This window comes from Aotus nancymaae, unplaced genomic scaffold (assembly GCF_030222135.1).
Source record: "Aotus nancymaae isolate 86718 unplaced genomic scaffold, 86718_ANA_hifiasm-v0.15.2.pri h1tg000106l, whole genome shotgun sequence".
NCBI lineage: Eukaryota > Metazoa > Chordata > Mammalia > Primates > Aotidae > Aotus > Aotus nancymaae.
The window spans coordinates 553,314-566,060 of NW_026988521.1; positions in this window are offsets into that span (position 1 = coordinate 553,314).

Sequence of the window (12,747 nt, forward strand, 5' to 3'; positions counted from 1 at the left end):
ATACAGTAGTAAAATCTAATGGGACCATCGTATACGTGGTCCATCATTGATGAAAACATTATTATGTGGCACCTGACTGTCACTGAGTTTAACTATATAATATTTTAAGAGTATATATTTTTATTATTAGGTTACTCTAAATGTGTTTAACAGGATGCTCCCCTTTTTCTGTAATGAGAGAGCTAAAACACAAGTCTTATACATGATGACTAGAGTTTGAGAAACAAAGAATAAATAAAAATTTTTAATATGGTTATTTGTTGTATTCAAAGGTGAAACTTTCCTAAGATATTTTGAGTGTTCTTCTTCCAATAATATTTATTCAGATGGATGTAAAGACTTGGTGGAAATTTCTTTGTGAAGAGAGGATAATTAAAATTTAAGATTAAACTAGATGTCCAATGAGATGAAAAAAAGTCATTACTATGCTTTGGCAAAATCAGGGATGATAAATTTGTGAGAGATGAATTTCCATGGTTAGCAGAAGTTTGTTTCTCTGAATTTCAGTAATCTGTCCTGCAATTAAGTTTATAATTTAGTTAGTGTCCAGCAATGGTGCTTTATTTTACTGACTCATTATATTAAGATTAGATTCACAAGTATATGTAACATTCCCAACCATTCTATGAATTAACACTCTCATCAGTTAAAATAGCAATTATGCTTTTAAAATAACCACATCTATTTGATTTGATAAGAAAATGCTAACACCTGGAATTTTGCCATAATCACTTATTAGCCTATTGATCATTGTCTTAGCCTGGGATGCCAAAATAAAATACCATAAATTTGGTAGATTAAACAACATAAATTTATTTTCTCACAGTTCTTAAGGCTGGAAGTCTTTTTGTGAAACCGCATAGGAGAGAGAGAGGCAGAGCGAGCAAGAGAGAATGTGTACAAGCAAGCTCTGGTGTCTCTTCTTATAAAGGCACTAATCTTAACTCGAGAGCACCACAGTTACAACTTTATCTAAGCCTAATTATCTACCAAAGGAATCATATCCAAATATCACATTGAGGGTTATGGCCCCAACATATGAGTTTAGGGAGGACACAATTTTCTCCATAGCATTCTGCCCTCAGGCCTCCTCAAATTTATTTTATTCTCACTTGCCAAATACATTCATTTCATCCCAATAGCTCCAAGAGTTGTAACTCATTTCAGCATCGACTCTAAAGCCCAAATGTGAAAGTCTCACCTAAATACAATCTAAATCAGATATAAATGAGAATTTGGGGATGATTCATCCTGAGAAAAAGTTTATGTACAGCTGTGAACCTGTGAAACCAGACACGTACATGCTTCCAAAATGTAAAGATGGAACAGCCGTAGGATGAACAGTCTATTTTCCCGGAAGATCAGCTGGCTATTTATATTTGTCACAGGTCGGTTACATTGGGCCATTTCAATCATTAAAAAAAGAGCATTTTGTTTTTATTACAAAAGGCAATTACTCTGAATATGGATTTGTCTTACCTGTGCAAATTGCTTCTGCCAAAACTGTTACCTGTGGCCTTACAGAATTGGCCATCATGGAATTTCACTCAGCATGACTTCTGATCGGGAAACTCACTTAACAGCAAAATACTTTTGGCAATGGGCAAATGTTTATTGAATTTAGAAGTTTTTACCATGTTGTCCACCACACTGAAGCAGCTGGCTTGACAGAATGGTGGAAGCCGTTTGAAGACTCAGTTACAGAACAAGATAAGTGCCAATAACTTGCAGGTCTAGAGCAAGGTTATACAGAAGGCGGTACATCCTCTGAATCAGTGTCCAATATATGGTGATGTTTCTCTAACAGTCACAGTTTGTGGGTCCAAGAATACGGGGCTGAAAATGGGAGTGGCACCACTCATTATTACCCTTACTGGCCCATTAATAATTATTTTTTTCTGTTTCCACTTTCTTATGCTTAGCTGGCCCAAGGTCTTCTTTCCAAGGGGAGATTCAGCAGCGATTTCACTGAAGTGGACATTAAGGCTTCTGCCCAGGTGTTTTTGAATCCTTATGCCTCTGAATCAACAGGGAGAAAAGGCAGTTACTGTGCTGGCTGGAGTGACTGATCTTGACTACCAAGGAAAAATTGGACTACTACTCCGCAGTACGGAAGAATATGGCAGACCCTTAAGGCATCTCTTAGTATTACTATGTCCTGTGATTAAGGTGAGTGGAAAATTAAAACAACCCATTCTAGTCAAGACTAATTGTTCAGACTCTTCAGGAAGGGGGACTTGTGTCATTTTACTAAGCAGAAAATACAACCAGCTAAGGTACTTGCTGAAGGTAAAGGGAACACAAAATGGGAGGTGCAAAAAGGTATTTATAAATACCAGCTATTATAACATGACCAGCTGCAGAAATAAAGACCGTAATTGTCTTAAGTATTTCTTCTTATTTTGTGGGGGGTGTGTGTGTGTTAAGCAAATAGCTTTGTTTTCTTTCCTCTCTTGTTTCCTTATTGTGGAACGTAACACACACTGAATCATAGTATTTAAAAATCGCTGATTTTACCTTATGGTATTTAAGTTATGGAATATCAAGGATAAGAGTAAATATCACTTAAGAACTTTACTTCCTCTTCTGGAGAAGAAGTTTGTTTTTAGGCGTACACAAGATAACTCAATTATATTAGGTGCGATGGTGCCCTTGTTATTTCTTCTATGAGAAGATTAAATATGATTTGAGGAGAGGCATGGTTAACAAGTTGACAAAGAGTGGACTTAGGATGGTTAATTTTATGTATAAACTTATTATACATAAAGTCTTATGTTACCAGGAATTTGGTTACACATTATGCTGGATGTGTCTGTGAGAGTATTTTTGAATAAGATTAACATTTGGATTGGTAGACTAAGAAAAGCAGATGGCTTTCCCCAGTGTGAATGGGCCTCATCCGATCTGTTGAAGACCTAGATACTAAAACAAAAAACAAAACAAAACAAAATGAGAGACAACTCTTTTTCTGCCTGACTGTTTTTAGGGTAGAACATTGGTCTCCTCCTGACTTTGGACTCAGACTCAGACTTTATATATTTAGCTCTCTTGGTTTCCAAGCCTTTGGACTCAAATTGAAACTATAATATTGACAGTCCTGGTCTTTAGTTTACTGTGTGCAGATCTTGGAGCTTCTCAGCATCCATAGTTTCATGAGTCAATTCCTTATAATAAATATGTAATATTTATATATTATATAAATATATAATATTCATGTATATTTATATAATTTATATAAATATATATTTATACAATATAAATATAAATAAATGTAAAATAAATATAATTTATGAATATTATAAATAATATTTATAATTTATATAAAATATTATATAAATTATATGAAATATATACATATATAACATATTATAAGTGTTTTATTTTATATTTTATTGGTAAATAAATAATTGGTTTTCTGGAGAACCCAGACTAAACTGGGTCTCCACTCACTAAACTCTATCATTACAAGAACACGGATATCATGTTTCTGCTTTTCAGTTTGTAGTTAATCTATGGGTCAGTCTTTCTATAACACTTAACTACCTTGCTTTAAATATTTGCAAAGGTATTTTAAATTCTACTTAGACCCTGGACCTGTAGACTAAAATTTGGGACTAAAGAGAAGTAGAAAAATTAAATAGAAGAGGAAACATGAGTGTTGTAATTCATTTTTAAATTATTTCGTTCTTCATCAAAAAGGAAGCCTGCAAATATATCCATTTTTTAAATTGTACAAATGTATTTGTACAAATTTATGGGATACATTGTGATGTTTCAATGTATATATGCATTGTAAAATGACAAAATCAGGATAATTAGCATATCCATCATGTTAAACATTTATTTATTTATTTTTGAGATAGGATCTTGTTCTGTTACCCAGGTTAGAGTGCAGTGGCATGATCTTGGCTCACTGCAATTTCTGCCTCTTGTGCTCTAGTGACTCTACGACCTCGGCTTCCCAAGTAGCTGGGACCACAGGCACACACCACTATGCCTGGCTAATTTTTCTTTTCCTTTTTCTTTTCTTTTCTTCTTTTTTAGAGATGGGGTTTTACTATATAGCCCAGGCTAGTCTCGAGCTCCTGACCTCACACTATCCACCTGACTCAACCTCCATTGCTGAGATTACGGGCGTGAGCCACTACACCCAGCCAACATTTATAATTTCTTTGTGGTGATAACCTCTCTTCTAAGTATCTGAAAATATGCACTGCATTCCTATTAGCTTTATTTAGTGAACTGTGTGATACAGTATCAGAACATATTATTTCTGTGAAACTGTAAATTTGCACCTGTACCAACCGCTTTGTATCATTTTACCCCCTACACTGCCCAGCCTCTGATAACCACTCTTTACGCTCTACTTTTATGTGATATACGTTTTAAGATTCTACACATAAGATCCAGCAGGGTTTGTCCTTGGGTCCTTGGCTTTTTCCAGTTTTATTCATGTTTGTGCAAATGATAGAATTTCACTTTGGTTTAAACTTAATAGTATTGAGTACACACATACACATGTAAACACACACACACATATAACATTTTCTTTATCCATTTACCCACAGATAGGGAGAGGTTGATGCCGTATCTTGGCTAATTGTGAATAGTCCTGCAATACACATGAAGGTGCAGTTATCTTGTCACACACTTTCATATACTTCGGATAAATAACCAGTAATGGGATTGCTGGATCATATGGTAGTCCTATTTTTAACTTTTTAACCTCCATAGCTACTTTTCATAATGGCTGTACTAATACACATTCTCATCATCAGTGTATAAGAATTCTCCTTTCTTCACATCCTCACCAGTGTTTGTTATGTTTTATCTTCTTCATACTAGTCATTCTAACTTGGGTGAGGTGATATCTCATTATGGTTTTGATTCACATTTTCTTGATGATTAGTGATGTTGGACATTTTTTCATAAACTTGCTGCACATTCATATGTCTTCTTTTGAGAAATATCAGGTCCTTCTTGCCCACATTTGTAACTGAATTATTTTTTTCTAAGTTGTTTGAATTGTTTATATATTCTTGTTATTAATTCCTTGTCAGATTGATAGTTTGTAAATATTTTATTTCATTCTGCAGGTTATCTTTTCACTTTGTTAATGGTTTTCTTTGCTATGAAGAAGCTGTTTAGCTTGATCAAATTTCTTTTGTGTATTTTTTATTTTGTTGCCTGTGTTCATGTGATATTACCCCAAAAAATCTTTGCCCAGACCAGTGTCCTATAGTGTTCACCCAGTGTTTTCTTCTAAGTAGTTTCGTAGTTTCATAGTTTCAGTTTAACATCTGAATCTCTAATCAATTTTGAGATGATTTTTGTATATGGCAAAAGACCATATCTGGTTTCATTCTTCTATCTATGGATATGTAGTTATCCCATCACCATTTATTAAAGAGGCTGTCCTTTCCCTGTGGTATATGTATGTCAAAAATTAGTCAGCTATAAGTGCATGGATTTACTTCTGAGTTTTCTTTTCTATTCTATTAGTCTTTGAATCTGTTTTTATGCCAGCACCATGCTTTTCTGAAAAAGAAAAAAAAAACTTTAAACATTTACTTTTTTTCTTCTTTTTCTTTCTTTCTTCTTCTTCTTTTTTTTCTTCTTGAGACGGGGTGTTTCTTTCTGTCACCCAGGCTGGAGTGCAGTGGCATGATTGAGGCTGACTGCAATTTCTGCCTCCCATGCTTAAGTGATTCTACTATGTCAGCTTCCTGAGGAGTTGGGACCACAGGCACATGCCACTATGCCTGGCTAATTTTTCTTTTCTTTTTTTTTTTTTTTTTAGAGATGGATTTTACTACATTGCCCAGGCTGGTCTTGAGGCTTTGCTTTACTTTACTTTTGTAGTACATTTTGGAATTTGGTAGTGTGATTTCTTCAGCTTTGCTATTTTTCTTCAGGTTTGCTTTAGCTTTTCAGAGTCTTTTGTGGTTCCATGTACATTTTAGCATTTTTTTTTCAATTTCTGTGAAGAATGTCATTGGTATTTTGATAGGGATTACACTGAATCTGTAGACCACTTTGGGTAGTACAGACATTTCAACATTAATTTTTCTAATCCATGAGCTTGGGAAAGTTTTTCAGTTTTGTATGTGTCCTCTTCAATTTCTTTCATCAGTGTCTTATAGATATTCTGGTAGATATTTTTTTTACTTCCTTTTACATTTATTTATTGGTATTCTACTTATTTTGTAGCTTTTGAAATGAGATTACTCTCTTTAATATTTTTTCAAACTGAATGTATCAGCATGTGGAAATGCTACTGATATTTGTCTGTTGATTTCATATCGTGCTACATTTCTAAATTCATTCATTAATTCTAAGAGATTTTTGGTTCAGCCTTTAGGTTTTTCTCAATATAAGACCATGTCACCTCCAAACAAGAATAACTTGACTTCCTTTCCTATCTGGATAACATTTATTTCTTTCTGTGGCTAAATGCTCTGGCTAGGACTTCCAGTAATATGTTGAATAAAAGTGGTAAAAGTGGACATTCTTTTCTTGTTCTAGATCTTAGTGGGGACATTTTCAGTTTTTCCTTATTCAGTGCGATATTAGCTGTGGACTTGTTGTACATGACAATCATTATGTTGAGGTATAATTCCTTCTAAACTTGTTGAGAGTTTTATCATGAATTGATGTTGAGCTTTATCAAATGTTTTTCAACACATTGAAATGATCATATGCTTTTTGTCTTTCATTCTGTTCCTGTAATGTATAATGTTTATTGATTTGTGTAAACTGAATCATTCTTGCATTCCTGGAATTAATCCCATCTGATCACGATGAATGATTTTCTTGATGTATTATTGAATTCTGTTTGCTATTATTTTGTGAAAGATTTTTCCAACTGTGTTTAACAGAGATATTGTCCTGTAGTTTTTTTTGTTGCTGTTGTCGATGTTGATTTTGTTTCTTTGTCTAGTTTTGGTATTAGGATGATGCTGACCTCATCTTCTTGAAAAAAGATACTCCTTGCAAGTAGATACTAGATACCAACAAAGAGATGGAGTGGTCAGCTGCGGAATCCATGAGACTGCTCATGTTACCCCTTACTCAATGCCACACAGCACAGCATAGAATAGAGACAGACTTCTTTCACTTGAGAGAAGAAGAAATGGAGTGAGAAATGAGTTTAGAAGTATTCCCTTCTCTTCCTTTTTTTGGGAATATTTTTGTAGAATTGGTATAAATTATTTAAATTATTTACATGTTTGGTACAATTTAGAAGTGAAGCCATCAGATCCTGGAGTTATCTTCGATGGAAGAATTTTTATTACTGTTTTGAAATTTTACTCATTATTCATTTGTTCAAGCTTTTCATTTTTACATAATTTAATTATGGTAAGGTATATATGTTAAGAAACTTATGATTTCTTCTAGGTTTTCCAATTTCTTTTCATGTATTTGTTCAAAGTAGTTTCATGAGTGTTTGCATTTCTGTGGTATCAGTTGGAATGTTTCTTTTTGTGTGTTTGATTTTAGTTTCTTGAAGCTTCTCTCTTGTTTCATAGTTTAGTTAAAAGTTTATAAACTTTGTTTACTTTTTAAAAAATCATGTTTCATTGATCATTATAATTTTTAGTCTATTTCATTTATTTCTATTTCTATTATTTCTTTTCTTCTACTTATTTTGAGTTTTGATTGATCTTGTTTTTCTAGTTCCTTTAGTTCTAATGTCAAGATGTTTATTTGAGCCCTTTTTTGGTATGAGAATTTACTTCTATAGCCTTCCCTCTTTGAACTGCTTTTGCTGTACCCTATAGTTTTCAGTATGCTGTGTTTTCATTTTCATTTGTTTTATGAAATCTTTACATTTTGCCTTTAATTGTTTATTGCTTCATTACTCATTGCTCGTGAGTATGTTGTTTAATTACTATGTATTTGTAGTTTCTAAAGTTCCCCCTGTTATGCATTTCTTGTTTTATTCTATTGCTGTCTGAAAAGATACTTCAAAGGATATGACTTTGTTTTTTTAAACAATGTGTTAAGTCTTGTTTTGTGGCCTAACCTGTGGCCCATCCTGAAGAATGTTCCATGTGCTGTTAAGAAGAATGTTTATTCTGCAGTTATTAGTTGAATGTTTTTTAAATGTCTGTTAGTTCAGTTTGGTCTAAAGTAAAGAATATCTCCAATATCTTTCTTGATATTTTATCTGACTGATCTGTTCATTGCTGAAAGTGGTGTGTTGAAGTCCTTTGCCATTATTATATTGCAATCAATCACTCCCCTTTATGTCTGTTAATATTGGCTTTATATACTTATGTGCTCCAGTGTTTGGGGCATGTATATTTACAATTATTGGATCATCCTCCTGTTTTGACCTCTTTATCATTATATAATGGCATTCTTTTGCTTTTGTTTTTCTGTTTTTGACACAAAATCTCTTTTATCTGAAATAAGCATAGCCATTCCTTCTCTCTTTTGGTTTCTAGTGCCCATTTGCATGGAGTATCTATTTTACTCCCTTCATTTTCAGCCTCTGTGTGTCTTTATAGGTGAAGTAATTTTGTTGTAGACAGCATGTAGCTGAGTCTTGTAGTTTAATTTCTTAATTATTCAGCCACTCTGTCTTTTAAATAAATAATTTAATTCATTTACATTCAAGGTTGTATTGAAAAGGACTTATTGCTACCATTTTGCCATTGTTTTCTGGTTGATTTGTAACTCCTTTATTTATTTTTTCTTTCTAAGTGTCTTCCTTTGTGAATACGTGATTTTCTCTGGCAGTATATTTTAATTGTTTGCTCTTTTGATGCTATTCTATAATCTTACAATCTATCTGAAATGGTTTGTTTGTGTCCCCACTCAAATTTCATTTTGAATTGTAACTCCCACAATTTCCATGTGTTGTGGGAGGAACCTGGTGGGAGGTAATTGAATCATGGGGACAGGTCTTTCCCATGCTGTTCCTGTGATAGTGGATAAGTCTCACAAGATCTAATGGTTTTAAAAATGGGAGTTTCCCTGCACAAGCTCTCTCTTTGCCTGCCACCGTCCACGTAAGACGTCACTTTCTCCTCCTTGCCTTATGCCGTGATTGTAAGACCTCTTCAGTCATGTGGAACTGTAAGTCCATTAAACCTCTTACTTTTGTAAATTGCCCAGTCTCATACATCTTTATCAGCAGTGTGAAAAAAGACTAACAAACTGTCTTTATTCTTTTGACTTTTTTCATCCTCTTACTTGTGTTTGTTAATTGCCTATCTTTTTTTTAAATTGCATTTTAGGTTTTGGGGTACATGTGAAAAACATGCAAGATTGTTGCATAGGTGCATATGTGGCAGTGTGACTTGCTGCCTTCCTCCCCTTCACCTATATGTGGCATTTCTCCCCATGCTATCTCTCCCCAACTCCCCACCCCCTGCTGTCCCCCCACTCCCCAACAACAAACCCCAGTGTATATGCTCCCCTCCCTGTGTCTGTGTGTTCTCTTTGTTCAACACCCATCTATGAGTGAGAACATGTGGTGTTTGATTTTGTGTTCTTGTGTCAGTTTGCTGAGAATGATGGTTTCCAGGTTTGTCCATGTCCCTACAAAGGATGCAAACTCATCATTTTTGATGGCTGCATAATATTCCACGGTGTATATGTGCCACATTTTCCCTGTCCAGTCTATCATCGATGGGCATTTGGGTTGGTTCCTGGCCTTTGCTATTGTAAACTGTGCTGCAATGAACATTCATGTGCATATGTCCTTATAGTAGAACGATTTATAATCCTTTGGGTATATACCCAGTAATGGGACTGCTGGGTCAAATGGAATTTCTATTTCTAGGTCCTTGAGGAATCTCCACACTGTCTTCCACAATGGTTGAACTAATTTACACTCCCACCAACAGTGTAAAAGTGTTCCTATTTCTCCACACCCTCTCCAGCATCTGTTATCTCCATATTTTTTAATGATTGCCGTTCTAACTGGCGTGAAATGCTATCTCAATGTAGTTTTGATTTGCATTTCTCTAATGACCAGTGATGATGAGCATTTTTTCAGGGGCTCATCAAATCACCCAGTAGGGTTCTCGTTATGCAGGTAAGACCAGCCAGAGCTGGCTGACACCAATGGCTGGGTGTAGCCTTTGACAGAAGAAACCACTGGCCTGGTCAATAGGAGCCATTTTTGGTAGTACAGCACACGTTGACTCTGGTCTGGTTGTTGCTTGCTGAGAACCACATTCCCTGACATCTGTTTTTTGTGCCACAGTCTACCTTCAGGGCACAAACCTAGACTTTCTTTGCCTTATCCCAAAGGCCCTTCTCCAGCCACCAAAACCAAAAGACAAGACTGTACTCTTATGTTCTATGTTCATAGAAAAAGGGCTCCTGTCTTGATGGGAGCCTGAATGAGGAGCCATTCTTTGTGAATTTGTGTTAGGGTCATTGGGCTGGGGTGGTTCACTTCTGGCCTGGTGTTCATCAGAAAGACAAAGACCAACACTGACCTAGCAGTGAATGGCTCTCATGCCTTAGTGCATTTCTGCTGACAGAAGTGAGCAACAAGGACCAATGGCTCCTTCGCATACACTGAGTGCAGCAGGATGCGTGTCACACACTGTTTGGTTACTATTTGTTTACTATTACAGACATAGTTTATAGGACAGACAGGCCTCTACGTGGATGGATGTTTTATATTACTGTCAGGACCTAAAAATATCAATACTTCTGCCTTCTATATCTACATCTTGTATGAATAGAGACACATAGATATATAGATGTAGATATTTATATAAATATCCATACACAGAAATATATGAGTATTTCTATGTAAATATGCATGTATACATTGGGGTACTTGCCAACAGACATTGTCAGTAACCCTACCTGTCTTAGGGGTGCAGACTTAGTCTTTCTTTTCTCCTGTATGTCTCAATACCATCCTAGAATGAAAAACAGTCATAGAACCTTGTATATATAAACATAAACAACATTTTATTTTTAGGAGCAGGGCCTGGCAGGTAAGCTGACAATACTGCCAGTTAAATTTTATTCTTCTTTTGAGGCAGAGTTTCACACTTTTTACCCAGGCTGGAGTGCAGTGGTGCAATCTTGGCTCACTGCAACCTCTGCCTCTTGGGTTCAAGCGAGTCTCCAGACTCAGCCTCCCAAGTAGCTGAGATTACAGGTGCACACCACCACAACTGGCTGATTTTTGTATTTTTAGTAAAGACAGGGTTACATCATGTTGGTCAGTTTGGTCTCGAACTCCTGATCTCAAGTAATTCACCTGCCTCGGCCTCCCAAAGTGCTAGGATTACAGGCATGAGTCACTTTTCCCAACCTCCACTTAAGGTTTTTTGTCCATCTTAACACTTCAGGGACCAGATTCTCTTCTGGATGTAGATTCTTCATATCTGCCACTGTGGGCCTGCCTTGATCGTTAAGCAGTTCCAATTCTTGAGTAGAATTCACCTGGGTTGGGCCAATTAGCTGATGGGACTCACCTTTCCCATCAGCTAATTGAGCTAATTGAGTAGATTCACCTGGGCTGGAGGGGCTGGAAATGGAAGGACCTTTGATCTAGCTTTTATTTGGGCTTTTATACACAGATGTACTCACAAATTACAGAGACATACTCATATAATCCTGTGTGTGTGTTCATGGGTCTGCCTATTTATATGAATATCTACAAAGAAAAGCTCCAAAAGAAAGCTAGGTCAGAGGTTTTTCGTTTCTATCCCCTCTATCCTAGATGTATCCAATCAGACAATTAGTTCAGTCCAAGTGAATTCAATTTGAGCCACACACCACTTCCCATTCTTGTACCTGTAAAAAAGCCTTCATTATTTGGCACTGAGGTTTTGTTTAATTCAGGAGCTCATCAAACCTACCCAGTGCTGTTATGGCTATCCAGCTAGGGCTGTTGAGAACTGGCTGACACAAGTGGGTGTGGTCTTTGACACACAGGACCATTGGACTGGCCAGTGAGAGCCGCTTTTGGCACTTGGGCACACGTTGACCCTAACCTTGTTGTCTTTTGCCCAGGAACCATGTTTCCCCACATTTGCTTTCAGTGCTGCAGTTTATCTTCAGGGCACAGACCTAGTGTTCTTTTCTTGACCCAAGTAGACCTCTCTCCAGCAACCAACCCTGAAAGACAAGAGTGTACTTGTCAGACGGGCGTGGGGGCTCATGCCTGTAACCTTAGCCATTTGGGAAGCTAAGGCAGGCAGATCACTTGAGGTCAGGGGTTAGAGACCAGCCTAGCCAACATGGTGAAACTCTGTCTCTACTAAAACTATATAAAAAACATTATCCAGACATGAAGGTGTGTGCCTATAATCCCAGCTACTTGAGAGGCTTATTTTAACCTGGGAGGCAAAGGTTGCAGTGAGCTGAGACTGCGCCACTGCACTCTAGCAGTGATGCTTCAGCGGTCCCAAGTCACCTCATTGGCTGATTGGACTCACCTGGGCTGAGCTATTTGGCTGAATTGACTAATGAGGGCTGTAGCAGCTGGAATCTAAAATGACCTTTGACCAGGCTGAGTGACAGAGCGAGACTCCATCTCAAAAAACAAAATAAATTGGGTGAAAGCCTTTGAACTAGGGCTGGTTCATCCCTGGCCTGGTGTCTACTGGAAAGAAAAGGGTCATTATTGACCTCACAATGAATGATTCCTATGGCCTTCATGAATTTACTGCTCACAGAAGTGGGGAGTAAAGATCAATCATTCCTTAGTATACATAGAATGCATCAGGATGTTTTCAGATTATATGTTCATTTGTGTAGTAT